This window comes from Hippoglossus stenolepis, chromosome 8 (assembly GCF_022539355.2).
Source record: "Hippoglossus stenolepis isolate QCI-W04-F060 chromosome 8, HSTE1.2, whole genome shotgun sequence".
Taxonomy (NCBI): domain Eukaryota; kingdom Metazoa; phylum Chordata; class Actinopteri; order Pleuronectiformes; family Pleuronectidae; genus Hippoglossus; species Hippoglossus stenolepis.
The window spans coordinates 13,225,482-13,252,801 of NC_061490.1; the positions used below are offsets into that span (position 1 = coordinate 13,225,482).

The window sequence follows — 27,320 nt, forward strand, 5'->3', positions numbered from 1 at the left end:
CTCCATTCTATTGTCTCTACTCCCCATTTCCTGCTGCCTTAATGCACCAGTTTTACTGCAGAGCACAGAGATGGAGCGCGCCAAGGAGGGAGGCAGCGGCAGCAGTGGGGTGGATGGGGGGGGGGAGTCAGACGAAGAGGGAGTTACATGCTTATATACAGTACGTGGAGAAAAAGCCCACGAGGAATAAAAGTCTAGACTGGTGGTGCGGGGATGACAAGACGGTGTGTGAAAGCCCCCCCCCCAAAAAAGCAGAAAAAAAGGGAACCAAAGGGGATGACAAAATCAATAGTGAGCGGTGAAAGTGCACATTGGTGGAGTTTAGAAATTTCTAAAACTAGTGGAGAGAGAATGTAACAGGGTGAAAAGAAAATGAAATGAGGGAGAGGAAGAAAAGGTGGAGGAGGGAGGAGAGGACACACAAGTGACAGAGGCAGGGGGGAAGAGGAAGAGGGAGCAGGACTACAAATCAAGTCGACTGCCTCATCACATCCTGTATCCCCCACTCGTCTCCCATCCTCCCCCCCAAGTCCCTCACTCCCGGTGCATCTCCATGGCAACCAGACAGGGTGCCTAATACATGAACTTAATATATTTCCAATGGCAGGGTGAGCTGGGTACTAATGCATTCATCTGTCTCCACACAGACAAGCCAATCAATATTAGGCAAGAGTCTGCTCCAGGACTGCCAAAGTCAGACAGCGAGTCAGGACATGGAAAATACCAAATATGTTGTGTGTGTGTGTCAGTGTGAGAGTGTTTCATTGTGTCTGGATGCAGCGTGTGTGTAACGAAAAAAAAGCACAATCTTTTCATGTCCAGAGCTTTTGCAAGAGCATAAAATCTGCTCATTCACAGCTTTGTTTGAATCAACGTGTAGTAAAAAATGTGCAGAATGACACAATTTTTCATTCAGAAAACAGATTAGGAGCAATCGTCACTAGATATAATCTATTATGCTTCATATTAAAGAGCCAGTGCTTCAAGGAAAAGTGGGAGACTGCCAATTTAACACCTGTGGTCTCATTTTGGTACCAGACAGACGTTGTTTTCTCATAAAGTCACACATTACGACAGCTTTTCTTTATCATATTTTTATTAAGACACACAGGTAATAAACAGAAAGTTGAATACACGCAAACATGCACATGATGTACCAATAACTGAAGGTGATATATATGACGGGGTCACAACCCTTGGCTGTCTTTCTATTGGCCCCCAGTGAGGGCTATAACACAAAGCCAGCCAATAGGGTTGGCCCCCTGAGCGGATTGTGCAGCAGGTGGAGGGATCATCGTCTTCTTGTCCAACCCGACGCGTCTCAATCATGACATGACAGGAAAACATGCTGAATCAGTCTGAGGAGCCATACAGCTGGATACTGACATGCATCAATGGTTTAAATATCGAACAGACGTTCATCAACAAGACATTTGACAAACTTCTTCTCTTTTACAGGACGTTGAAACTGAATGCAGCCCTGTTCCCGAGGACCTCACCTGTGACCTGCTTTGACCTCACAGGTTAAGGGTCTCAGGGACAGAGGGGCATACTGTCAAAGTAAACTACCCAGGAAGGGTTTAGCTATAGAGCAACCGAATGTGCAAAAAAGAAACATCGGTGAGATGAAACGTATTAAAAATTAGGAACCGCAGAGTCGCTGCACCCAGACAAAGACATGACCTCATCTGACGTTTGGATTCTGCAGCAGCGAGCAGTCTCCCTGGTTTGCTGCAGATCAGAAGCAAAACCGATCAGTTCAATTAAAACATAATCCTGACCTTTTTGTCTGCATTTCCCCCACAATCGTCTTTTCTTTTGCTGAACATCGTTTTTCAGCAATGCAGCAGATGAGCGCATTGTGGGGGAGATGCAATTCATTCAGGAGGAACTATTTATTTTAAACTGTTGGTAAATGACAAGAGGATTTTGAACATGATTTATTGAGCTTATACTGAGTCTATAGCTGTTCAGAGCTCAGGGATCTCACACAAATGTGATAAAGATAATAGTAGCAGAATAACAGGCTTAAAAGTATCCTAACCAAAACTATTCATACATACATAGCTTAATCTTTACCTTAAAACATAACATATAAATATTGGAAAGGTGCAATATCTTTATTTCTTGATCATTTTCTAGATACGAGATCCACAAGATTCTGTAAAAGAAAAAGACAAGTTTATTTCCAGATAAATCTATGAAGATTCATTCACTGGAATTTATAGTTCACATTTATCCCGTCACAGACATTTTAAGTCGCATGGGTCTTACAGGTTTGAAAATCCCCTCATGCATTACTCATTATTACTATGTCATATAGCTATATCTTATCAGTCAAGTGCTAAGAGCAGGAGATAATCTGCTTCCATACTCACCAGTTATGATTACAACCGTTTTCAATGGTTGTGGAGAAGAAGATGAAGAGCGGGACAGAGAGGGCATCTACGACATCGGTCCACCTGTAAATGAAATCAAATAATGTCACTTTAAGTCAAAGACTATCATAGTCAGTGTAAAACTTCCTGAATATTTTAGTGACAAAAGAAAGAAAATTATTTGCGTAGAAATATAAGAAGCCGATGCCACCCACTGGTAGACAGAGAGAATGACACGCGGTGACTGGGGGAAGACTGAATATGTTCATGTGATGTGCAAAAGGGCCATTAGAACATTTTATGACTCATCTGTCGCAGGAGACATGTTTTCATCACATACAACACCTCAGCGTGAATGTGATTAAAGGTGCAATGAGCCTGCATCACGTCCTGCATCAAACGGAGCTGCATTAATGCAGATTAAGTCTAACCCACAGGTGGACCTGACACGAGCTACAGGCCTCAGGATTTGGGAAAATGATGTTGCGATTGTCTTTGTTAATGTCGCGTGTGACAGATGTGGCAGCTGGATCGGACAAGAGGGAGCAGCGATTATAACCTGGAAATGAATTATGGATTTGTCCGCAATGGAGGACGCTTTACTTTTAAAATGGTTAAGTTCATGTCGGCATCAGTAAAGCAAACCGGTGGGTTAATGAGGTGAAATCACGAAGCACAAAGATAGAAACGCACATTTCTGAGTTGAACACATGCGTGATAACCGCAGCAGGGGTAAATGCATATTGTACAACATTGCCATTCCTTGACAGCTGCTATTTTTACTAACTTCATCTCCTGGTGTAAAAAAAACGTTAATTTAATCAGACAAATGTTTATCTGAGATTCACAATCGAGGTGTGAAAGGAAAGTGAGAATTAAAACAATGAGCCAATCAGACCTGAAACACAGACATGACCTGTCGACAGCACACACAGACTAGATGCTAATTGAAATGCTCTTCAGGGTGTGCAAACCGGGCCAAACACACACACATTTGTACTGTAAATGTATACAGCTAGAAGAGTGTGCACACATGCGTGGACCAAATGCAAGCACAGAAGCAAAGAATTATTGATGGAAAAGTTTCAGATAAAAATGCATGCCACCTCTGCATAAAAACCATAAAACCTTCAATGTACAGTCACCTGGTGAGTGTACATGTTAAATAAAAGAGACATTCACCTTCAAGTCAGCGTCTTCTTTTCTTTTCTTTCCTGCTCAGAGTGAATCTGTGTTTCCTCTCAGCTCCCTCCCTCTCCCTCTCCCTCTCTCCCTCTCTCTCCCTCTCTCTCTCTGATGGTCTCTGCCGGGGCCAGACAGAGAGCCCAGCGGCAGGTAGGTTACAGACAATAGTATTGATTCCATTATTCTGCTCCCTACCAACCCACCTGACTAACACCAACATCTATACAGCTCCTCACCTTTTGTCTCCGCAGGGCTGCCGTGACAAACACACCGAGCTGCAAATGAGAGAAAAATGAGGAAAGAGAAAACGCTTCCTTACTTGCGCGCTCACACACCACGGATGACAGACAACACACACACACACACACACACACACACACACACACACACACACACAAACTCATTTACCAAACGTGCTGCATTCACGCTCTCCACTCGTCTCTCTTTGTACCTTAAAGTCTTTCCTCTTCCTTTCTCTCTCTCCCTCTTTTACACTCTGGTCGTCAACCTTCCATCTCCCTCTTTTTCCTCTCACGTTTTTCCAAGCCTCACGTCTCTAGTAGCCCAGTAAACCCACCCCTCTACACACACACACACACACACACACACACACACACACACACACACACACACACACACACACACACACACACACACACACACACACACACACACACACACACACACACACACACTCCAGTCTGTAAGCTACGTGTCTGTGTGTAAACGTGTGAGCGACGGAAAGAGGGAGTGAATAAGAGTGCAGTGGGTGCATGCGTGTGCGTGTGTGTTTATATGCGTGTCTCCGAGAGAGAGGGACCGTGTGCATGTGTGTGTGCGTGAGCGAGAGAGAGGGAGAGTGGGGGGAGACGGAGGGGGTGGTGGTGGTTGCAGAGAGGCTAGCAGAAAGTGGGGGATGGAGGGGGAGGGTCCGAATCTCTAATAGGATGAGAATAGAGAGAAAATATGAAGCCCAGGAGTCTCATGAACCTGAGAGGCTGACATTACTGCCTCCTCCTATGTGTACACCAATCATACCATCATCACATTGATTAGAGGATTTATGGCAAAGGCTGGAGCACAACTGTAGATTGCAGCTGGAGCGAAATCAAACGCACTAAATCAACCCTCTGTGGGACAACTTCACCAATTACAAGAATGCAGCCTGATTGTACAGCTTGAAATCAGAGGTGGACAATGCAGAGTTAATTGCTTGGTGCAACCGATGCATGGTGCAGAGACAGAGGCTGTTTAAACACATCGATATACTGAGAAATCCATGCATCAATAAAGAAACTTGCAATATTGTACTCTGTACGTTTTCACATCTTTCATATTTCTGCGTGGTTGCTTGCTTAGTTCACAGCTCCACGGGCAGTCTGACTCTAATATTTGTGCTGCTCTCTGTGAGGACAGAGGGCTGCAGTCGTGTTTGTTGGATAACAGAATCATGCGGCCCTGAGGGAAATTCAGAAATGAAAGTAAATCTAATTTAGAGCTACTGATTTGCTGTCTGTTCAGCGAGATGGAGCATAAACACCACACTTGATGTGTAAGCATCATTAATGGCCCTGAAGTGTTCGGACCGTGTTGTACAACAGAGAATAACACGGATGTGTCACACATCCAGAGCAAGTGAGGCTTTAGCTGGCAGAGGAAATACTTTGTATGTTCTTGGCCTGAAGCAGCAAGCGAGAACTGAGGCCTGTAATGACGCCTCCTTGATGGATAAGTAGTTAACAAAAGCAAAAAAAGAGGCCATGAAATTGAGAAAAATTACAGGAAAGAGTGAGCATGTCCATCTCTTGCAACATATTTAAAAGCCCCTCTCTCTGAAACCCAACAAACATCGTGCAATTAGAATCGATTAAAAGAAAAACTCATCTTCACCTTCTTTCAAAAGGCTTCTAGATGAGGCTCCTGTTTCATAAATATGCAACACGAGGATCCAACCTTTCAGAAATGTAGGTTACAATAAAAAACACCACACTATACATTCATAATACCTCATGAATATTCATGGTGGACCAACATTGCCTATGTACGACTCTGTGTCACTTCAGCAGCAGGTATTCCAGACACATACTCTGCACGGCTGAATTTATTCCCTGCTTTGATCCTATTCTGTCTTATTCACAGCTCCCATGCACGACAGGACTCTTCACATCCTCCTCCGTAGCCGCAATTGTACTGTAATGCCATGCCACCTAAATTTGCATAGAGACAACATGCTGAATGTGCTCCCTCTATCTGCTGTGATATGTGCACTACGTGTTCTGTACTGTCCATTTGCACTGGATGCGAGTTCCTGTGCAATATGTGCTTGTGCAGCACATGCATTCTATCTGATCCTACGTTGATGTCACTAAGATGAATTGTTGCACGTTTGCGGCACGAAGATTGCGATTGTGAATGGATTATAAAGTGCAGGAGTGTCTGCCTTCTCTCCTCTGTCTGCCCTCTTGCCAGCAGACTACATTAGAGCACAGCTTTCCAAGACAGCGGCTAGCTGGACGCCATTTTGCCTTAAAAACCAAGGAAAAGCAGCTCTCTCTGGCATGAGCAGTGTCCGAACCCGAGTGACAATTACAGAATGTCACAGACAGGTGTGTGTGTGTTTGTCAGTGTTGGTGCGTGTGTTTGTGTGGGTGTGCATGTATGTATGTGTGTGTGTGTGTGTGTGTGTGTGTGTGTGTGTGTGTGCCTGCGGCTGCACTCTGCAGTGCCACTGTGAGACAAAGCACTGGGAGTGCTCCACAGGGATGACATCATCAGTCTGGGATGATGTCTGCCTCGTATGTCTCGGGATGCTCTAGTTCGCCGTTACATCCCGAGAGACCTGGAGACAACATCTTTGGCAACACATTCCTGCTCATCACACATGTTTTAACAACTTAGTGTGTGTGTGCGTTCACAAAGGCAAAACAATTGTAAACCAGCTTGTGATGTTTTTCTACTGGGAGAGGTTGAGGTGTTTTACTCATGGTTCCAACCTTGAAAGGCGTTTTTTCGAGCAGCGTACTTGCAGGCGGATGAATGTTAGTGTAACAATCTGCTCCCACATATGCAGAGTGTGCAGCATCTGCCAGGCTGCAAACGGAGCCAAGTATAACAGGACGCTGGTGTAAACAGTCTTTGGTGTATAAGAGGAGAGAAAGAGGCAGGGCTGATAGCCCTTCCTCCAGCGCACATTATACTTGCCCTGCACACCTTGCAACTGTCAGACATTCAGCCGTCTGTTCTGGCAGGAGAGCAGCGTGGTGCGGTGGATGATAAAGAACGCTGCGACTGACAGTGCCGAATCAGCACAATTCCCTCCTTCCAGGAGAGGAGAGCTGGATATAACGCACTGCAGATGGCTGCTGTCTCAACCCCTGGTCTGACTTACTGAGGGGATGGGAGGAGGGCGAGGTTGGGGGGTAATGAAACTGGATAAATTAGTGTGTGTTGGTGGATGCAGTGGACTGCACACGGTGGTAACATGGAAGTAGTAGTAGTAATAGTAGTAGTAGTAGTAGTAGCATGTGTGTAAAAGAACAATGTCGGACAGACAATGCTCCTCTACCTGTTGTAGCAGTAATACATAGATCTCATAAATTACAGCCCAGTAGAGGCAGGGGGATTTCCATAGTGAGGCTGTGTATAAAACATGTGGCTCATGTAATCTATGTGTATTCTACATTGTGTTTTGTGTTTTATCAGGGACCATATGAAAATTACTGGCAGGGAGGGGTGCAGAAAATAGAATTTTTTTTGTTTTGTCGAAGGGGCAAGGGTCTGAAAGTTTTGATTGAGAGTTGACGTTTAAAAATGTGAACGTTGCCTGTGTAGTTAAATGCAGAGGAAAACAATCCTGTGTCTGTATCAGCATTATTTTCACTTCAGTCCAAGGGGGAGCGGTGGGGATTTTTCTTAAACCATTTTCTTACAACACTGTCTTGAGACGTTGGGGGAGGGTAATGCAGTATTATTTTCTGAGTCAAAGAAAAATATTAACAAAACAAAAAACAAGATAAATCATTCAGCTGCCTTCTCCCCGTGAACATCTTGCGTGCAATCCCTCATCTGACAGCAGAGTAAGTTGTTAGATAAAAATTGAGCTTGCTTTTGTCTCCCCTCTTGAAGCTGCTGCAGTGGGAGCCACTGATCGCCCAACCGCGAGCAACAGCCCGTCAAGCAGCGGTAGGCCCTGCTGACAAAAATGTCCAGTTGCTACAGATATTGTGCACAAAATGACACACGAGCCCGTGGAGGAGTCACAAAGGCTTTGCCCGTGGGGAGCGCATCTGATTAGACCTTGTGAGAGGATAAAAGGCGTCGCAGCTGAAAAAGGACGAGTCGTGTCATTAACCACTGGGAGATCCTCTACTTACCTCTCTGCTGGGGGTACATTAGACGTGGCAAGAAGTGACTCCGCAGGGAAAGCTAGAAGGTTGTACAGTTATCTCCGTGCTGTTTATTATGCGAAACCATACAACCAACTACCTCACACTGCAGAGCACAGACTGTAGAGCTGCTCTCCAGACAAGTTCTTCGCCAGCAGGACGCAGGTGTCCGTGTACGTACTCTCCCCCTGTCTGGCTTCTGTGCACCAGTCAGCCATTCACCTCACGCCTCACGTAGCCGTTATTAATGTTGTCAAATAGTAAACGTCCTTAACAAAATCATTTATTTAAGCTATTTGAGATTGAGATACAGACTCAAAAGAGATTTACCCATTTGATTTTGTCTGCCGCATGCTTTCTTGCTGTGCTAAAGAACCACTTCATGCTGTTTTTTTTCCTTTGGTCTCGATTCGGGCAAAGACATTTTGATTCACTGACAAGAATCGTATCTTCCCACTGAGCTAAGATCTTGGTGTGTGTCTATTTGTGCACGTTGTTTTAGCAGATGAATCGTTTGAATGACGGGTTTCATCTGGAGAGGTATGAATCTGCAATCATGACCGAACCGGGAGGGTTAACACGCCGAGTGCTGCAGTGGCGTCGATGCCACAGATATGGAAGTGCCCTGTAGCTGCAGCGGAGGAGCTACAGATTAGTTACAAAGAGCAGGTGCACATATTGTGCAGGCACCAAGAGTAGATGGATAAGTTCATTATAAACACACGGGTGGAGGAGAAAGGCTGATGTAATCAAACGTGCTGCAGGAAGATATGAGACAAAAGATGTTGATCTGAAGTTTGACAATGTTGGAACAGAGCTATGAAAATCTGGTTCCACACATCAAGGCCGCTCACGCAGCTGTGAATACTTCAGAGGCTTAGATTCTCATGTTCATTCATAGTCTTCTCTATCCATTACTTAGGAGTTATCGCCCTCTACTGGTGGCTGTGCAAACTGACTTCTTTACTCCACATTTGTGCATTTCAATGCCACAGGACTCTGCAACAGAGCAGCATTGACATCTGCAAACTGACTGAGAAAAATCAGGGGTTGACCGTTCTAGCATTGATTCACACAGGATGGTATCGGTAAACAATTCCATCACGTCCTCATGCAATTCAAAAAAAATCCCCATGCAGCTATATTTGTGTCCAACTCATTAAACCATGATGTTTGGCTTTGCACTCTCCAACATTTACACACTGCAGCATTTCCTCCCAGTCAGCTGTCTGACTCCACTTATTAGCTGTCACGATTTCATTGGAGCTAAATGCCATCTGCCATAATACTGTCATCACCATCAAGTCTGCTGTCAGCTGTGATATCTAAATCAGGGCGACTTCTGCTCCGCCGTCAAACTGAAATTTCCTTCACGTCAAACACAGAGTGGGGAAAAAAAAGACTATGAAACAAAAAAATGAATAAAAAAAAACTTCTTTCAGATCTGTGGATCCTCTCTGTAGCAGTGGCGGTGCTGCAGTACCACGTTCGCTGGCACAAGGCTGCATACCAGCAGCTAGTAGCCAGGAGTGTTACGTTACACCGAACAGACACTCAGACGTAACTGGGGCAAGATGATATGACACGTAAATGCCATTTCAAGAGTTTCAGCGGCACCTGATCAAAACAGAAATACTATAACAAATCAGGGCAATTGATTCAGAATCGCAAAGCTTTGAAGGAATGAAAACCCATGCAGCAAGTCTGCGACAGAAGGGAGCAGTGCTGAGGAGCTCTGCATTCTCTGCATAGAAACACTGCCTTGTGGGATTTAAGGCATTCACCTTCCAGCAAAGAAACACAACAGGAGAGAAAGAGTCGTGGTGGCCGCACCTGTCTTTCTGCAGACCTCGTGTTGAACTGTGCAGCTATGAATTCACAATGTCCTAGAGAGGAGGCAGAAACTAGATCCAATCTTAAAAAAACCTTGAAACTGGCAATGTGCTGGTTTGACTGTAGAAAGTTTGCCAGGTGAATTTGTGTCCTATACATCTCCTCCTCCTCCTCCTCACTACTTTTTTTGTATCTCAAACCCTAATCCTCCCCTCTCTGCTGCTCCCTTTTTTCTCTCCTGTCCCGAAGTGCAGCCCCCCCCCCCTTCTCCTCGTCTGCCCTTCTCTCCTCCCTCGCTCAACCTTTTCTCTGCTTCAGCCCTCATGGGTCCCCCCCGTTTCCCGCCTCTTACCCTTTTAACCACCCTCTGTCTTCAAACCCCTCTCCCGACCTGCTCACATGCTGACGGGCCTGCTTTAAACCCCTGCAATATTTTCACAGTCAAATCACGCAGAAATGCAGCGTAATAGTGCCGGTGTCAGCTATCCTTCTCTCTCCCTCTCTTTCTCCTTTGCTCACTCCACCCTTCAGCCAGCCTGTCTGAATGTCTAAGCAGCGAAATACTGCTCCACTACCAAAAAAAACGTCTGGGATGATTTATAAATGCAGCGGCCTCACTTCAAGTTGAAAACCCCTCTCACACGTGATCATCGTCCACATACAGTGACACAACTTGCGACAGTTCTGAAGCGTATGTTACAAAACCACATATTTACCTTTCAGCACAAAAAGGCAAGTTCCATAGCCGTGATCGTAGGTGATGAAATGAACATGATGTAACTCGGGGAAAACGCAAAGATGGTAAATGTGTGCGCTGCTTCCAGAGTTTCGTGCCAATTTTAAATATTGAACGTGAATATATATCACTTCTGCTACGCTCTGGCTTTGCAGTGAAGCATGCAGCGTCTCGAAAACATCGTAGTCGTTTTGCAATGTTAATAACATTTGAGCGTAATGTCCTGATCTGCTGAAATATGCATGTGTTTTTTCCCAGGTGAGAGCAATCCTCTATCCTGCACTTATCAGCTTTGGTTGACGCCAGCCTCACATATCAAGATGGCAAAACGAATGTTGCCATGGGAACCTCTTGCCTGGCAACCCCAACAGCCTGGCAACTAGCCAAACTGTTGCTATGGCACAAGTGTCAATCTCCATATGCTGGGATTGGTGTGTGCCTGGCCTTGCGTGGCTCCTCCCCCCTCAAAGTTTCCAATCAAATGCATGATGGTAGAACGTGTTTGGTTAGAAATAAGATGGGGTGGATGTGTGTGTGATGGTAGTGAAATTACTTTGCCGAATAAGAATAAGAAGCGTCAGCATCCGACTTAAAAAGTGTTTGTGTTTGGATAGACATGATTTAAAAACTTTTTATAACCCTTTTAAGATAAATTATTTCCCAATAATTCAAGGACAAATGACAAAAATGTAATATTTTAGACAAAAGCCTGAAAGGTCCTTGAGGATACAATAATCACAACGTGTTAAACTCCTCCTTATCAGTCCATAAAACGTGTTAAATTTTACAGACATGAGTGTGCATGCAAGAGAGAGAAAGTGTGTGCATATGTACAAGTGAATATTTACTGTGACAAGTATTATTGTTTCAGCTCTTATTTCCCTTAAAATAACACTGAAAACATAAAATGCCACAGAGACTATTTAAGTCAATATTCAAGAAGAACGTATCAATAGGTCGATGGTGGGTTAGTGAAATGCAAATGGTGATGTCATTTGGTGCGTTTAAGTGAAATGGATTATATAGAAAAATTGGTACCTTGAGATGACTCCCTCGTCAAAGTTTGCCCAGAGTTTCTCAGATGTGAAGCGGAGGTCGTCTGAAAACACACACACACACACACACACACACACACACACACACACACACACACACGCACACAAACACACAAGCACACAGAGGTTGTGGTTAGACGAGCTGTTGCACGTGAATAGAAAGACTGTTTAACCAAAAGGTCACAGGTTCAGTGCCTGCAACAGCTGAAGTGTCACTGGAAAAGAAAAGACACAGACTCAAGAGATGCTCGGCAGAACAGCATCAGTCCTTAAATATCACACACATGGTCGACACACTAGTGAAAATATGTGTTTTGATGTCAGCATTTGCGACATAAGAGAAGGAGGATCCTCGTAAAACACAGAATCAAACAGCAGCATCCGTTTTGATTCAGAAAACATCAGACAAACTTTTTAAAATGTGATTTTCAGCATGAAGGTGCAACAGTGAGAAACGCTATTAACCCTGCAAAGTAAATTACTTTAAAATGAGCATCATTTAAAAACCAACAGTAATAAATGTTTATCCAACATGATCAGCATCGAGCTGAGGAAATGACTAAGAATAACTCTATCATTTCAGTGTTTCACAGCTTGAAGGTCTCGGGGGAAGGACGTTACTAGTGGCAGTGTGACATAAATTCAGTTTCACGCTTAATTTTCTGTGTGAGTTTATTCCGATAATCGTTTTGCGGGCGTTTGAATCGTGCTATCTGAAAGCCATCTCGATGCACACATGCCTTCTGCGGCGTGGACAAAGAGATGCACCAGCTTGGAGTGCTAAGCCTCCTGCTCTGGTTTGATAAATATAACTTCAAAAGAAGGAGCCAAACAGCTTTGGCTGGCCGACTGCACAATGAGCATAATAACTCCCCACCCCCTGGGAGCTCCAGCCTAGTTCATTTGCCCTTGCGGAGCGCTACCATGCCTGTATGTGCACATGTGTCTTTGTTTCAGTGCGAGCCTGTCGGAGGCTCCCCACCTTCTGCTCTGAACAAAGCGGATGTATAGAGGAACCTTTTGGACCTCATTTTTACAGAGGAAATGCAGCCCCCTCCCTCTGCTCCCTTCTATTTGCCCCTCACATGTAATGCCTGATTGACCACAGTACCCCTTAAAGAGGTCAAAGGGCAGACAAAACAGTCTGGTGTCATGGCAACCTGTGTGCCACCAACCAGAATAGTAAGGGGGCGAGCAGGAGGGGGGGGTGAAATGAGCTGTCAGTTAAACCTATAAGAATGCCGCCTTGTATTTAGTCTAATGTGTGTGCAACTCACAAACAAGAATACACACACATAGCGCACCTGCCCTATGAAAAGGACCATTCTAATTTGCACTCCAGAATAATCCAGCCAAATCCCTCGGTGCAATGCACTTAAGTGTAGTACCTATGAGAGTATCGGGTGGCGTGCGCGCTGCAGCGTTGTGTGTTTGCTGTTGCTTGCTATGCGCACACTCGCGGGCGTGTTGTCTGTGTGCGCGGGGGAGACACTCCTGTGTAAAAAGGTTCTTTGTGACCGCTCGATGCAGTGGCAGCGCGTACGTGATGGGGGAGGGGGGCTAACGGATAAATGGGAGGCAAATGCATTCAGATCAATACTGAGCCGAGAGAGGGCGAGTGGGGCTGGGAAGGGAGAGTGGAAGGTGGTGAGTAGAGAGGGAGGGGCCATGGAGGGACTGATTAATCATTCCTGTATTGTTATTGACTTTCTGTTAAAGGGGGTGAGTCACACTTTGAATTATGTGCCTGTGCTTGTGTGTGTGTGTGTGTGTGTGTGTGTGTGTGTGTGTGTGTGTGTGTGTGTGTGTGTGTGTGTACTGTACTCAGTGAGAGCACAAAGTCATCAATTACAGACGCACACTTCCTAAAGGTTTGGCACTGTGGCTGCTTTAGTCGTGCTCCGACTACCTCTTCTTAGCTCTTCGGCTCGTACAGCTACAACTCTCGGGCATTTCGCTCACACGTTCGGCACAATAACCGTGAAGGATTTAATTATTCATGTTTTGTAAAAAGAGCTAATACGCTGTTCCATTTTGAGCAGGAACGGGGGGGAAGTGAAGGCGGCGAACAGGAAATCCCCTGTGAGGAGTTAATGAGGAGCTGACGACTGAACAGCCACAACAGGGAGGGAGGGAAGGAAGGAGGGAGGGAGGGACGGAGGGAGACTGCTGGAGGTGGAGGAGGGGAAACTCTGCCCCCGACATCTGACCCTCTGGCTGTGACCTTGCTCATTGTCTGAAAGGGCAGAGAGTGGGCGCACCTGAGCACAGGCCACGTGTGAGCACATGCACTGCGTTTTAAAACGTACACTGCAGCTAGTTCTTTTAAACCAAACACGCAGGAAACACTCTGCCCAAGCAGACTTTGATTAAATAAACAACACAGGCATAATTAGTTTACAGTTCTCACAGCATGACATCAGCTTCAGACGTCGCCTAAGGCTGTGTTTTCCTCTAATTACGCCTCTTTTGAAAAAACAGCAACTTATCAGATGACTTATCAGACGACTTGTCGGAGGACGGAGGGCCGAGCTAACGCGATGAAACCCCCATTCAGCGTTACCTTGAACTTGAACAATGAGTCTGGTGTTTGTGCTGGGGCCACTTCCTGACCTTTCCATCCCTGTGTGGAAGCAACCAACCGCAGCCTTTCTTTTCATCTTACAGATGTGAGCCTAACAACCCACGCCGGCCAAAGAACAGCCGCCAAGTTTTACCTCCTCTCCCGACTCCTGAATCTTGTAGGAGTTTATAGTATTTTAAATACATGACGTGAGGTGTAATGTATATGGACCAGTTGACACTGGCTATGAGAGTGACTCATTTTTGTGGCTTAAGTGCAGTTGAGGTTCACGGTCTAATGATCCGCTGAGGAGATCAGACACAAACCTCCTCCCACCCTCCACCTTCCTTTCTTTCTTATCCTCCCATTGCTCCAGCATCAAACCCATTCTTCCTCCCTCAAACGCTTTCTCTTTCTCTCCGTCTGTTTTCACCCACTTGTCTCTCTACCTCTCAGACGGCCTGTTTCTCTACGCCTTCATCTTTCTTTCCCCCCTCTCATTCACACTGCGCCCATATCTCCTCCTCTCTGTCTGGCACCAGAGAGCTGGCACACTCGAGGGTGTCGCTGTGTGACGCGGGCAGCTGATACCTCCGACGCCATTGCAGAGCATGTGTATCAACGCCGGGGATAATGGAGAGGCCTGTGAATGCTATCAATATGTTGCCAGAGGACACGTAGTGACACTTTAAAACCCTTGATGTAAAAACTTAAGAACACTTTTTATGGCAACATTTAGTGATGATTTTTTGTTTTATTCAATGAATCTGCAATTTTTTTTTCAAAATACCAATACATATTCAAGCTGTAAATGTCAAGCCCAGAGAATTGTCAAGTTGCTTACTTGGTCTAAAAAATAAAACATAAAATAAATTTGAAATATAAAAGAGCAAAAATTTCAAATTAAGCTGAGATCAGTTAATATAATATTTTACTTAATAAAAATGTAAACAATTAACGTTTTATTAAAATTTCTGTTGACGAATTGTTAAATATCTTGGGATATTAAGATATACAAATCCATTTCATTCTCAGTTCTGTACAGTAAATAAGAAACTACTTCAGCTTGATACCCCTAAAGCTCACTAATTAAGACATGCATAATTTATTCTTCATATGGATTAATCAAATGAGATAAAATGTGTTAATTTGTGAGCTTTAGAGGGATTTAAAGCTGGATTTTGTAAAGTTTACACAGAGCCTGGCTAGCTGTTTCCCCCTTGTTCCAGTCTGTGTGCTGAGCTAAGCTAAGCACATACTTGTGGTCTTACATGTAAGTAGTAAGAACATTGGAGGGGCGTTCAGAGGTAAGAGACGTGAGGGGTCAAAACGACCTTCAGCTGGTCGATCAGTAAGTAACAAAACCTGCCTATATCTATGAACTGGGTGTTTTACTCTGCCTTTGTTATAGCGATCCAGTGACGCTGATAACATATTTTCGTCTGTTGATTTTCATCTATCACCCTCTCCATCACAGAGTTTCTCTCATTTTGTAAAATTATAAAATCATATACACTCAGTTTTCTTTTCTCAATACACATAATTTCTATCTGAAGAAATTAATGAATAAACGTTGCTATTTCTCCGTATAGACATATGACTCCTCTCTCTCTTTGGTGAACATTCTTCTGTCCTCTTATTCCAAAGAGGTATCAAATGTTTTGTCTCCTGTGTTGAAGCTGCTAGACTCTTTGCCAAGAAATATTCTCCATTGCCATTTTAACAGACACATATGAGAGTGGCATTCCTTTCTCATATATATATAATCAGTTTCAGTATATTTCCTAAAAATGTTAAAGGATCCAAATGACTATTTCCTGGTCCACAGTTGAACTAGATCACGAGAAGATACGAGCAGACGTTTCCTCATGACATCAACAAAGCCCATTCCTCAGGAGCCTGTTCCATAAATCATACATGACTGACGTACTGAAGAGGACACGAGGGCAGCAGCACAGAGCGGTGTACTAGTATTATCACACTCGCATGCATTTTCCTTATCGCTCACTTTTTACCCCTCCACCGGCTCCTGCGGCTCTTAAGATGTCTGTGAGACATCTAAAGAGCCCGAGAGGAGAGAGGAGAGGATCAAAACTTGAGACGGAACACAGGAGAAAAAGAAACGCATCAAGGATGAGACAGGCGTAGGAACGCGGCGATAAGACGGAGATCAAACGCGAGATGGAGTGGTGGAGGGAGACGGAGGAGACAGACGTGGGGGAAGAGGGGCGAGGAGGGGATTGAGATAGTTCGGCGAGGTAAGAGGCAACGCTGTGACCTACTAATGCAGAACTGAGGAATTCTCACTGCTGACTCCAAACACATTCCTACAGCCTACAAATATTAACCCCCACCTCACCACCTCGGCCTCCATCTGAACGCACGAGGCAGCCACCTGGCCCCTGCACGAGGAAACCATTCATTTGTCAAACTGGTTAGTGGAAGAGATTCTCACACTGTAACCAGAGACAGGAAAAACACCAAAGAAACTCAGTAACCAAAAAACAGCAAGTGGTAATTTACCAGTGATCAGAAAACATGTAACATGATGCGAAACTTTAGCAACACACTCACGACAAAGTAGACAATATGTGATTTCGTTATGCTTATGAGAATAAAGAATGGAGAAATATCTAAAACAAAGAGACTGCAGCTTTCCATGAATACAGTGCTCGCTTGTTGCTGTTCAGACGAAATGGTTGAGATCTACTTGGTAACTAGTCTTCTCTTGAGAGACGCATGTCCATGTAGATCAGAATCTTATGATGGCAAATAGTGAGAATCTGTGGGTTTTGGTGTTTGGGCCACAGCCGCATTTTGAGATCAATGGTTGATCAGATAAATATATTTAATTAAAACATTTCCAACTGTAGCTGTAAGCTAAATTAAATAATTTACAGGTATCTCATCTCAAAGACACATAATAATGTTAATATTTAATTGAGTGTAAAAAGTTGTTCAATATTACTTTAATATCCATTTAAAGTTTGGTACAATTCATTTCTTATTGTTCAAGATGCAGACAGAGTGCATTTTTTAAATTTGTATTTTTATTAAATTATTTTAGTACACTATTTAGTTTCTTTAACTAATCTTATTTAGTCACAGTTAATATAGGAACAGAGAGAGTAAGATGTTTTGTCGTGATTTAAAAAAGGGACATCGCAGTTTACACAGAATGTTTCTTAGATCCCTTGGCCACATTGTAAATGTAAAACATCTGATGACAAAATATCTTGTGATACACAAACACTAATCAAAAAAGAGCCATTCAATTTGATAAGCTTTCCTTATTATGAACATATGAACTGTGCTGATTGACACAATGACACAATGATATAACAGTTGAATAGTAAACTTTTATAGTGTGTAGTATATACAAACATCTCTGGCATCTCTGCAGTATTATCCAATATTAGTTTACGTCAAATAATCTCTTCTCCAACCTGTTGTCCAAGTACTGTATAAAGTATATAATGAGTATAGGTATATACTTGGAAAAAGTATAGAGAGGAATTCAAATCTACAAATTAAATAAAACTTAATCAAAACCCCACTATAAACACACTGTACGCTGTTACAAATAGAAGCTCTGCATTCAAAGTTTTACTAGTGTGGAAATACTGTATTAGAAAAAATCTAATTATCAAAATTGGTCCTTTTGGGGTGTTATAGTATTATATATTTCATAATATTGCATTATTATTATTATTATTATTATTATTACAATGTTCACATTAACATGTAAAGAGTGTGTTAATGTAGTTATTTGAGGTTGTGCTAATTGTAAATATTTGAGGTACCACTGGGTATTTTAAACTATGGCAGAGCATCCTATTCATATGATCATCTTGTAATTAGTAACTACGGCTGTCAGATAAATGTGGTGGAGTAAAAAAAGTAAAACTTTGAATATTGAACAGAGACAAAAGCCTCTGCCACATAATGAATCACCTCCCACAGCATCGCTCAGCAACTGGCAATAACATCAAGACGTGCATCTCCTGCAACTGGGACAAAACACAAGAACTTCATGTCAGCCAGACATTGAAACGGGTCAAACTTAGCTTTCGCCGTGCAGCACTGCGCTTATAAAGTAGGAAAGCCCTATGGGTATCCAGATGGAGCTCTCTCTCTCTGCCCCGCTTCAGCCCCATGTCCTCGAGAAGGCAGACAAATGCGGATGCAACTGGAACACTGAGTCCGGGGGGAATAGCTCTCACTCCGACCGTGAGAGAGCGTTAGTACATCCACAGCAGTCACATGCTGCAGTGCTTTCTCTTCATGCCGGACCCCGTTGCCTCCTTTGTGTGTTTGTGTGTATGTGTGCGCGCGTGTGTGTGGCCCTTTTCCGTCTCTTTCACACCAGAACTACATAATTGATAGCGAAGGCTGAGTTATGTTTTTATAAAGTGCAATACATTAACGGCTTCCTCTGCACTCTAAAGTTTAGATATGCTGGGATCAGTAAGTGGTGGCCTCAAGTTGAAGAGGTTTTAAATAACTGATACATTCATTGTCAGTACAATAAGCCGGGGTAATCCATTATTTCTGCCAAAGTATTCACTATTATTACACAGACGCTGTGGAGACGTGCTGAATGCCTCAGATGCTCATATGATTTAAGCGATTTTTCACTAGAGCTCTTAATCTCTGTTTTCATTTTGTTTGGAAAAGTGAATTGAAACATTTGATTTACAAAATGCACCACAACCACAGACAGTGTATTTGCACTGAACTGGCATTCAATCTCAAACTTAAAGCCCATTCCAAGGAATTTCATCATTAGCTAAGTAAATGTCTGAATAACTAAGTAGGTAAGAAGCCAAAATAAAACAACTAGAGTCTGAGGAAGCTGAGGATTTCATAAATGCAGTTATGGAAGTAAAAACACAAGTTGTGCGTTATTTAAGTCGAGGCAACAGTCTGTACTGCTCCAAAGGATACAGACAGACAGACAGCTCCCATGTAGCTGTATTGGATGAGTGTGGTGAGCACTGTGCAGGAAGAAGTCCCACATCGAGCTCCCAGTGCTGAAGAACATCAAACCAACTCCACACATCAAGGTCAGTGTGATATGCAGTTATCCAGATTATTTCAGTGATTGATCGTACTTGTATCAGTCGAGTCGATTTGAAACAGATCAAATCAGATTAGATTTATCAACAGGAAAAGTAATTGGCAACCACAAATGGCTAATTGATGGATTGTCCAAGGGTTTTTGGTTGAACAAAAAAAGTTATTTGACGTCATCTGCTTGGTCTTTGGAAAACTGTGATCATGGCAGTTTCCTTTGTATTTTGATATTTTATTTTGATTGATCACGTGAATAAATGGCAGATCAGTTGATAATGGCAATAGTCCATGTATCATCTGCATATTACCTACAGCATTGGTGTTTCTTTTGCATGAAACTGTCATGAAAATATAATATTTAGCAATTTAAATACTTGACGTGCTCTTTATCTGTCATCATATAAATAGAACTTCCCACAGGAGATGAAAAGGATTGAAAAGGAGGATGTGACGACTCTGTTCTGTAAAAAAGCTTTTAAACTTTTCCTGAGCCACTGACCAAGGCCTGAATCACGGTGATGTAGAGTATTGTGTGCATGAAATAAAAAAACAATAATATAAAGTAATATTGAGTCCCCAGAGATGCAGAGGTGTTAATAGCCCAAATTACCCAAAATGGTGTTAATTAATTTTAACTTGAAGTCATGGGTGACATCATTGCCCAACTGCCTACTTCTGTTAAGATCAAATATGTGCAAATGAAAAAAGCAAAGTGACCATTTGAGCATGCTCTAAATAAAAATTAACCACTACTCATTTTAAACTTAAAAATAATTGTCTGCGTTTACCTGTGCTTTTACGTTTTCGTCATTGCAGTCTATGGGCACAAACCAGCCACCAATCATCAAGGTCGGCTATTTGGGTGTTTGGTTCCAGCACTAAGTCTTGAGTTGAGCTTGACTCCAGACTGTTTCTAGTAACACCATGATCCTCACAGTCCCCCTACGATCCACTGATAAGGAAAACCTCATCTCGGATGGCACACCCTGGCATGGAAACAACTGGGGCATTTTAGAGTTTGCTCGCCTGCAGTCAGGGGTACAGGGGCCAGGAGCTGCATGGAGATGGACGGGCGGGTTAAGCGCACGGACAGAATGAGGATATATCGCAGCTCCTCGAGCGGGGACGACACTAACTTGTCGATATTAAAACAATGGAGGGCAGTGTAGACAAAAAGCAAAACAGGTATTTGGTGAAGGAAGTTAGGTGTTATTGGACGATGGACGACAGATGAGGCTTGGTCATGTGCAGCATTAACGGGGACACATACTGAGACCTCAAACAAACAGTGCAAGGGGAAGTCGAGGGTGGGACATGTCAGTTCCAGAGCAGAGAGGGTGACGGACAAATAATAAAAAAATACTTCGTCATCGTTCTAACAGTTTAACACCAGCTGAAAGTACGAACCAAAACCAGACTAAAAACGATGAAAAGATTTACTAAGACAGTGATTGACGCATAATAATGGCAGAGGAGTGAGTGCCCCAACCCAGTTCTTCGTTCCCCCCTCGTCCTCACAACTGGGCCCCAAAATCAGCCTGAGCCTTTTGACAAACGCTGAGCTTGATTTCAGCCAAGAGCTCTTTCAGCAAACACGCACATTCTGTCAAGCAAATGCAGGAGGTAAAAGGCATGGCTGGATTACGGGAGAAGCGTGGAGACCGAGGGGGAAATGTTCCAGTGGGAGTGGGAGGAAGGAAAATGACTTTAGGTACACAAACCAGCACAAACCACGCCGGAACTGAAAACAGAAATCAGAAATAGGCAGCAAACACGATAAAAGAAAGAAATGATACGTCTACGTGATTACTTTTCTCATGAAATAATAGCTCAAGAGGGAAATAAAGAACAGAAGAGAATTCCAGCATTTGTTGCATAAGTCTGCCTCTTTTTCTTTTTTTTTTTTACCTTTTCCCGCGTTTCTTTCCCCGATTCCAACTTGATTCCTTCTTTCCGCTCCCTCTTCCTCACTCGAGTTAGTGCTTTCCCTCTCGACTTGCAGCCTTGCATCTCTATTTCACTCCAGCCTCGTCGGTGTTGCCTCATCTCCCCCTTCGTCACACAGCGATTTCTCTTCTTCCCTCACTCCTCCACGCTCTGGACTTTGAAGGGAAACGTGCCTTGTGGACAAAGGAAATCAACGGCGTGAGGAAAGTACCGGTGGCAAAGGCGAGCGGACAAAGTCACAAGCAGTACAGCGAGAGGCAGGAGGAGCTGCTGCTGCTGCTCGGTTTGTGGCTGGGATAGCATGTGCTGGAGCTGCAAAGAACCGGTTCCACTGTACGCTTGTACCGAGAGGACACAAAAGTCTTGGTGGTGCAGAAAACGGAGAATGCAAGAGGAGGGAGACGGCATCAGTCATCATGTGTATATCTATGTGTGTGTGTGTGTGTGTGTGTGTGTGCATGTGAGTGTGCATGCAGGGTAGGAATGAAGGAAAGGAGAGAGGGAGGGACAGAGATTGAAAGAAAGGTGGGAGGGACTAGGAGCAGTATGTGGAGAGAGGAGAGGGGAGGAGACATTTTTTCTCCGTTTTCCTGTTCACTATTTTTTTTAAATTTCCCCCCATTTTTTGTGTGAAATGATCCCCATACTGTCTCCGCACACAACTGCCTTGTCAGTGGGTCATTATTCTACCTTTCCACGACTGTTTCCCCCTTGTCATATTCCCCTTTGTCGGGGCCAGCTGTGTCTTTAAGCCCATGCACTTGAACTGAGAGAGTGCATTTCTTCCTCAGTGTACTTCCCCTCCGTTGGCCCCCCAGCACACAGGAAAGAGACACAGCTTGCAGGAGAGAGAGAGAGCGAGAGAGAGAGGGACAGCGAGAGAGAGAGAGAGAGAGAGAGAAGGACAGAGGGGCAAAAAGGGGCAGAGAGAGAGAAATGCAGATGGGGGAGGGGACGGGTTTGTAAATGGTGGTTTCAAGGCTATGGAGAACCTGGAAATGAGTTCAAGAAACATATAAGATGTACATTGTGCTGACTCGAAAATGATACGTTAGTCAGAACACAAGTTTTCTTCTGCTGAATCAATATTAAAGGAATGTTTTCTGCGAGTGACGAAAGGGTGAACAGAACACACTCCTGTAGAAATATGCCCACTAATACGGGCATTCACAAAGTGTATGCCCGTATTAGTGGGCCCATATGTTTATAACATCATGAAAGCGCACAATTGAGAAAGTGCAAGGCTAAGGTCGGCCCATTAAACAGAGCCTCACATATCTGCACAAAATCTCCATGGCAACTGACATACAGGTGAAATGTTTCATAAGAAGACAACTCGTTATGTTGTGGGTCATAAATGGACTATTCTACCGGCTCATGCTTTTTATCTATTTGTCATTATTTTCCAGAAAGCAAAAGAAAGAAAGAAGAAAGAAAGAGAGTGGGCAGTGCACTCACCTTGACTGATTTAATTGTTGAGACAGCAGAGGGGGAGACAGAGGGGAGTCAGGAGCTCTGGCAGGATTCGATCGCAGGCCAGCGGGGGCGTGTGGTAAACTGAACCACCCGACGCCTCTCACAGCACAGACCTGCGCATGTTCAATTTTCCAGCGTTAGTCCCTGAGCATTTCGATTGGGGCCAGAGTTTACACAAATGGACTCTAAGGTTCACAGAATCATCTCGGGTCGAACGTGAAAAATCGGAATCTCGTGTCATCGCAAAGAAAGTTTCAAAACATGTATGCAGAGTTTAAACTAAACAATAAGAAAATAATGTAATGTACGGGAGGAAATAAACTTAAGACTCACAGCTGTGAATTCATAGGGTTTTATAGTAGGCAACACTTTAACAAGAAATTAACCATCATTTTAGAATTTTAAGAATAATTTGGTACGAATCACAGAGGAAATAGAAACCGAGTGTTCAGTGTTAAGTTATGAGCATAACACAATGTGAAAACTGTCTACAGCAGCGGTGCGATGTAACAAAGCAGATTTACTTCAAATGTTAATTAAATTTACTTTATTTTAATGTATCTGTAATTTATTTAAGTAGATTCACTTTCAGGTACTTTTCACTTTACTCCCTTACATTTATCAGAAAATTTCTGTATTTTCTATTTCACTCAATTTCTTACTCAAAGCATTACTTTTTACACTATTACATAGTTTTAAAAAATATTTTTAAAGTAATCCATACCGAGAGGGGAATTGGTCCACTGACCCAATCAGAGTGGGCGATTACACTAGACTCCGCCTCCTTCAATGAGAGTAAAGCAAGTACTTACTTTTACTCAAGTAGAAAAGTTAATCTAGTACTTTTACTAGAGTGCATCTTTGTCTGTTTATTTGTACTTTTACTTAAGAAAAAATATTTTAGTACTTCCTGCACCACTGGTCTACAGACAAACATGTATTTCAACAAATATGGACAATAAAGTTTCAGATAATAAATGAGCAGTGAATTATTATTCAATTAGGTTTACATTGAGTTTTCTGCCGAGGAAATTTCTATTTTCCCCTCAAATTTTAGCCATTACATCGTTATTTCTGGGAAACTTCCTGTTGGAAATTATTGTTATATTGCAGAACTGGAAACATGATGTGTTGACAAGTTACTCAGACATAGAAAGAGAAAACAAACCGGCACCATTAAACCCTGGAGTTCTCCATCTTATTCCTCAGTGACTGGACTGGGACTTTCACATTCACGTTTAAGTTTCATGACACCAGAAATGAGCTGGGGGGGGAATTTAGAGGATTAAATGAAGTGAATCTTTGAAATGACTTTTAAATACTAGGAAATGCGAGTTGTACGTTTTCCAAGCAGCAAATTGTTGAAAATGTCACACACTCAGAGTTATTTACTCTACAATTACTAATTTATTTATTACGTTCACTTAGCTTTACCTGTCTTAAGCACTGGTGTGATGCAACGAAGTGCATTTACTTAAAATTGTTCATGTATCTGCACTTTACTTAAGTAGATTTATCTATTTTATTTTGATTCCTGTACAATTACTGACATATTCATGAGGTTTACTTAGCTTGATTCCTAATGCACTTAGAAGACGGTTAGCGCTGTAATGTATGCCATGTTTAGACTGTGATCATGTGAAACAAGGAGAGGGGCTGAAATACAGGCAATTAAAAAGTCAGTGACCAAATGAAATCTGGAGAGAAAAGGCTTTGTTGTTGATTTATCTGGCTTAGATCAACACGATATATGGGTGGATGTAAGGCTGTCTTATCTACAGAGAAAATATGAGGGGAGGGATATGTCAACATCACATGCACGTACAGCACTTGAACCCTAACAGTAAGGGGCCATCTAAAGCAAGGCTGAGAGAATATTGTAACTATTATTTAAGAATTTGTGGGGAATATCACTGCGTTTGTCCTTCACACTAGATAGAGCCTGCTGGTTCCCAACCGTTACAGTTTGTGAACCATTGCTGCCAACCAGTGTTTTCTCAGGACAACTTGTGATGTTTGATGATGATGATGTTGTTCCCTTCCCAGATTTTTAATACGTTAAGGTCCTGAAAAGGTAAAAACTCCCAGTGTGTGTACCCAGTAGACCATTTACACAGCAGCCCTTTTGACTCAGAATAGAAGGTAAAGACATGTTACTCTTAATGGAGGGTATCTTCAGCACAAGTACAGAGTCTGATTCATGTGAATAGTAATATGTGCATTTAGATGTTACTTAAGAAGTTCTATTGTCACAGGATTGTTTTTCATTTGAGCAGCTATCGTCAATATTTATATATAGCATGAATGGATCAAGTGATAACTTGTAAGAGAAAGGTGTGATCGGAACATTCTCCACTGTTGCAGGAAGCTTTTACAATTACATCAACTAGCTGGAGAATATAATGGAGCATTTCACTCAATAGGTGGTGGAGACCAAAAACGGAGCTGAAAGAGGATAGATATTGGACTTACATTTATCAAAGGACCATATACATAAATCCAAATTAATGACAATGTTTTTCAATGTCTGCTGGGGGTATAAATAAGCAAATGTTTGCTAACAAGTTTGCCCTATCAACTAAAACGCTGCTCCCAAGTGGCCAAAAAGTTAAAGCAGGTTTAAGGTTTGACTGCTTTGAAGGAGTTTATTTCCTTTCTCGTGAGCCTTCAGATTCTTCTTGTGACCACACTGAGGGTTCAGACCCTCACTGTAGCTCATGCTGCAGGTGACGGGCCGATCCATCATCTTTAATGCAGCCTTGGAGCAGGTCTTATCTTCTTATTTTCAAAGAGCTAACAAGACAGATGAACGTGATAACGCACTGATCTTAATACGCTGCCTCAAAACGATACAGAAACAAGTGCGAAACGTTCGTAAAAAGAGGCACCGCGCTGACAAAAGCTTAATTTTCAATCTAAAAAGAGGGCACCAGCCTAATGCATTGCAAATACAAATAGGTATCGACCCACTGAGAGGTGGAGGGGAGGGAGGCGCTGGTTGGATGATAAAGGTCAATAGAGGTGTGCACTGCATTTGCTCGCACCTTTTTGTTAAAATATGTTCCATTACTAGGGACCAGCGGCGAGGGCGAGAGAGTGGATGCCATGAGAAACCGTTCTCCCTCTTAATGCAGACAAACTATTCCCCCAGCCCAAGGACAATCATTACCTGAGGGGAAAGAGGCAGCATGTGTGTTAGGGGAAGAGATGCTTATACTGGCGCTGATCTTGAAAGGGCCTGGCCGATCGATCACATTAAGCTCCCTGCGAAAGAGAAAAATCAATATGTTTTTAAAGGCGTAGCAGGCTACTTGTGGCGTATGCGTGTGGGCTTCATTGATACCACCAGACACGCTCAGAGAGACCCTGCTCCCTGGAAAAGAACGATCACATTTCGAGGTCAAGTGGCCTCATTTCCAATACTTATCACCAAAATCGCAGGACTTTTGAGGAGATGTGTGTGGGTTTGTCTGAGGCGTCTCAGTTCGGGTTCCCATTATGGTAGCAGAATGCTCGCAAGTGTTTGAGGAGCACAAATGACACACTGACAGAGAAAATCAATAGTTTTCAGATGGAGAAAAAGTTGTGCAGAGGCTCAGCAACAGAGCAGAGCAGAACAGAAGGAAAGAAAGAATGACCTGTGACTCTTTGAGAAAAGTAATTGCTTGCTTAAAGACAGCGTAATGCAATCAGTCGCACAGCCAGCAGCAAGAATTGCCTACAGAGGTTGAGCTCGGAGAGACGCAGTGGGAAAGAGGTCAACGAGAGCAAAAGAGCGACGCAGGGAGACGGAGGGGAAACAAAGACGGAGAAGGCAATTTAATTTCCGTCAGTTGTCAAAACAACGCTAATCAATACAAAAGACACCCACTCTTCAACTCTTTCTACTTCTCTCATCTCATCCCCCTCATCTCCCTTTCTCTCTCTCTCTCTCTCTCCCCATCTATTTCTATCTCCTACTTACACACTCCCTGCAATAATTTACTCTTGAGTTGGCATCTGGGGCAGGGGAGTGAGCTCCAGCAGCCGAGGCAGGAGGGAAAGAAAAATCCACACGGATCTGACATGCTGTCCTCAAGCTACCTGCAGAGACACACACACACACACACACACACACACACACACACACACACACACACACACACACACACACACACACACACACACACACACACACACACACACACACACACACACACAAATGTAACTAGCAGTGAAAGGAAGAAGGAACATCTAAATGGACATACAAAGAAATGAACACATTATTTATAGAACAGGTTATTATAATGACTTAATGTAAGAAGTGAAAAAGGGAAACACCATCCAGATGTGCACAGCAGAGAGGGAGAACATAGAAGTGTTTACATTTATGACTGAGAAATAACAGTGAGATTGAATAATGGGCTGAATACTTTGTCATCAATCCTTAAATCATCGCATCTTGACGTTTAACCCGTGACAGATGCAACACAATCCTGCAAAAACACACCATTTCAAAATATCAGTTTAAGTCTGACTACAGTATTTGACTAGAAGAAGATTTAAGTTCATGAATGTACAGAGGGTTTATAATACCTGACAGATCCAGGATGAAGGAGGCGGAGGAGGAGGAGGAGGAGAAATGATGATGAAGGAGCGATGAGAAAACAAGGGAAAAGGAAGTCGAGTTTCTAACGTGGTGTTGGC

At 43.2% G+C, this 27,320-nt stretch overlaps 1 long non-coding RNA gene across 2 annotated transcripts; it reads right to left on the reverse strand.

The window, feature by feature from the left end:
* Positions 1-1,078: 1,078 nt before the first annotated feature.
* On the reverse strand, positions 1,079-27,320 carry LOC118113140. 2 transcript variants are annotated; one of them, XR_004697308.2, is made up of 8 exons: positions 27,210-27,320; positions 26,599-26,717; positions 25,804-25,898; positions 22,617-22,747; positions 21,120-21,331; positions 11,556-11,616; positions 2,379-2,462; positions 1,079-2,161 (listed from the first exon to the last, which is right to left on the reverse strand). It is a non-coding gene; the product is annotated as an uncharacterized LOC118113140 (long non-coding RNA). The 2 variants fall into 2 exon arrangements; XR_004697309.2 differs by lacking the exon at positions 25,804-25,898.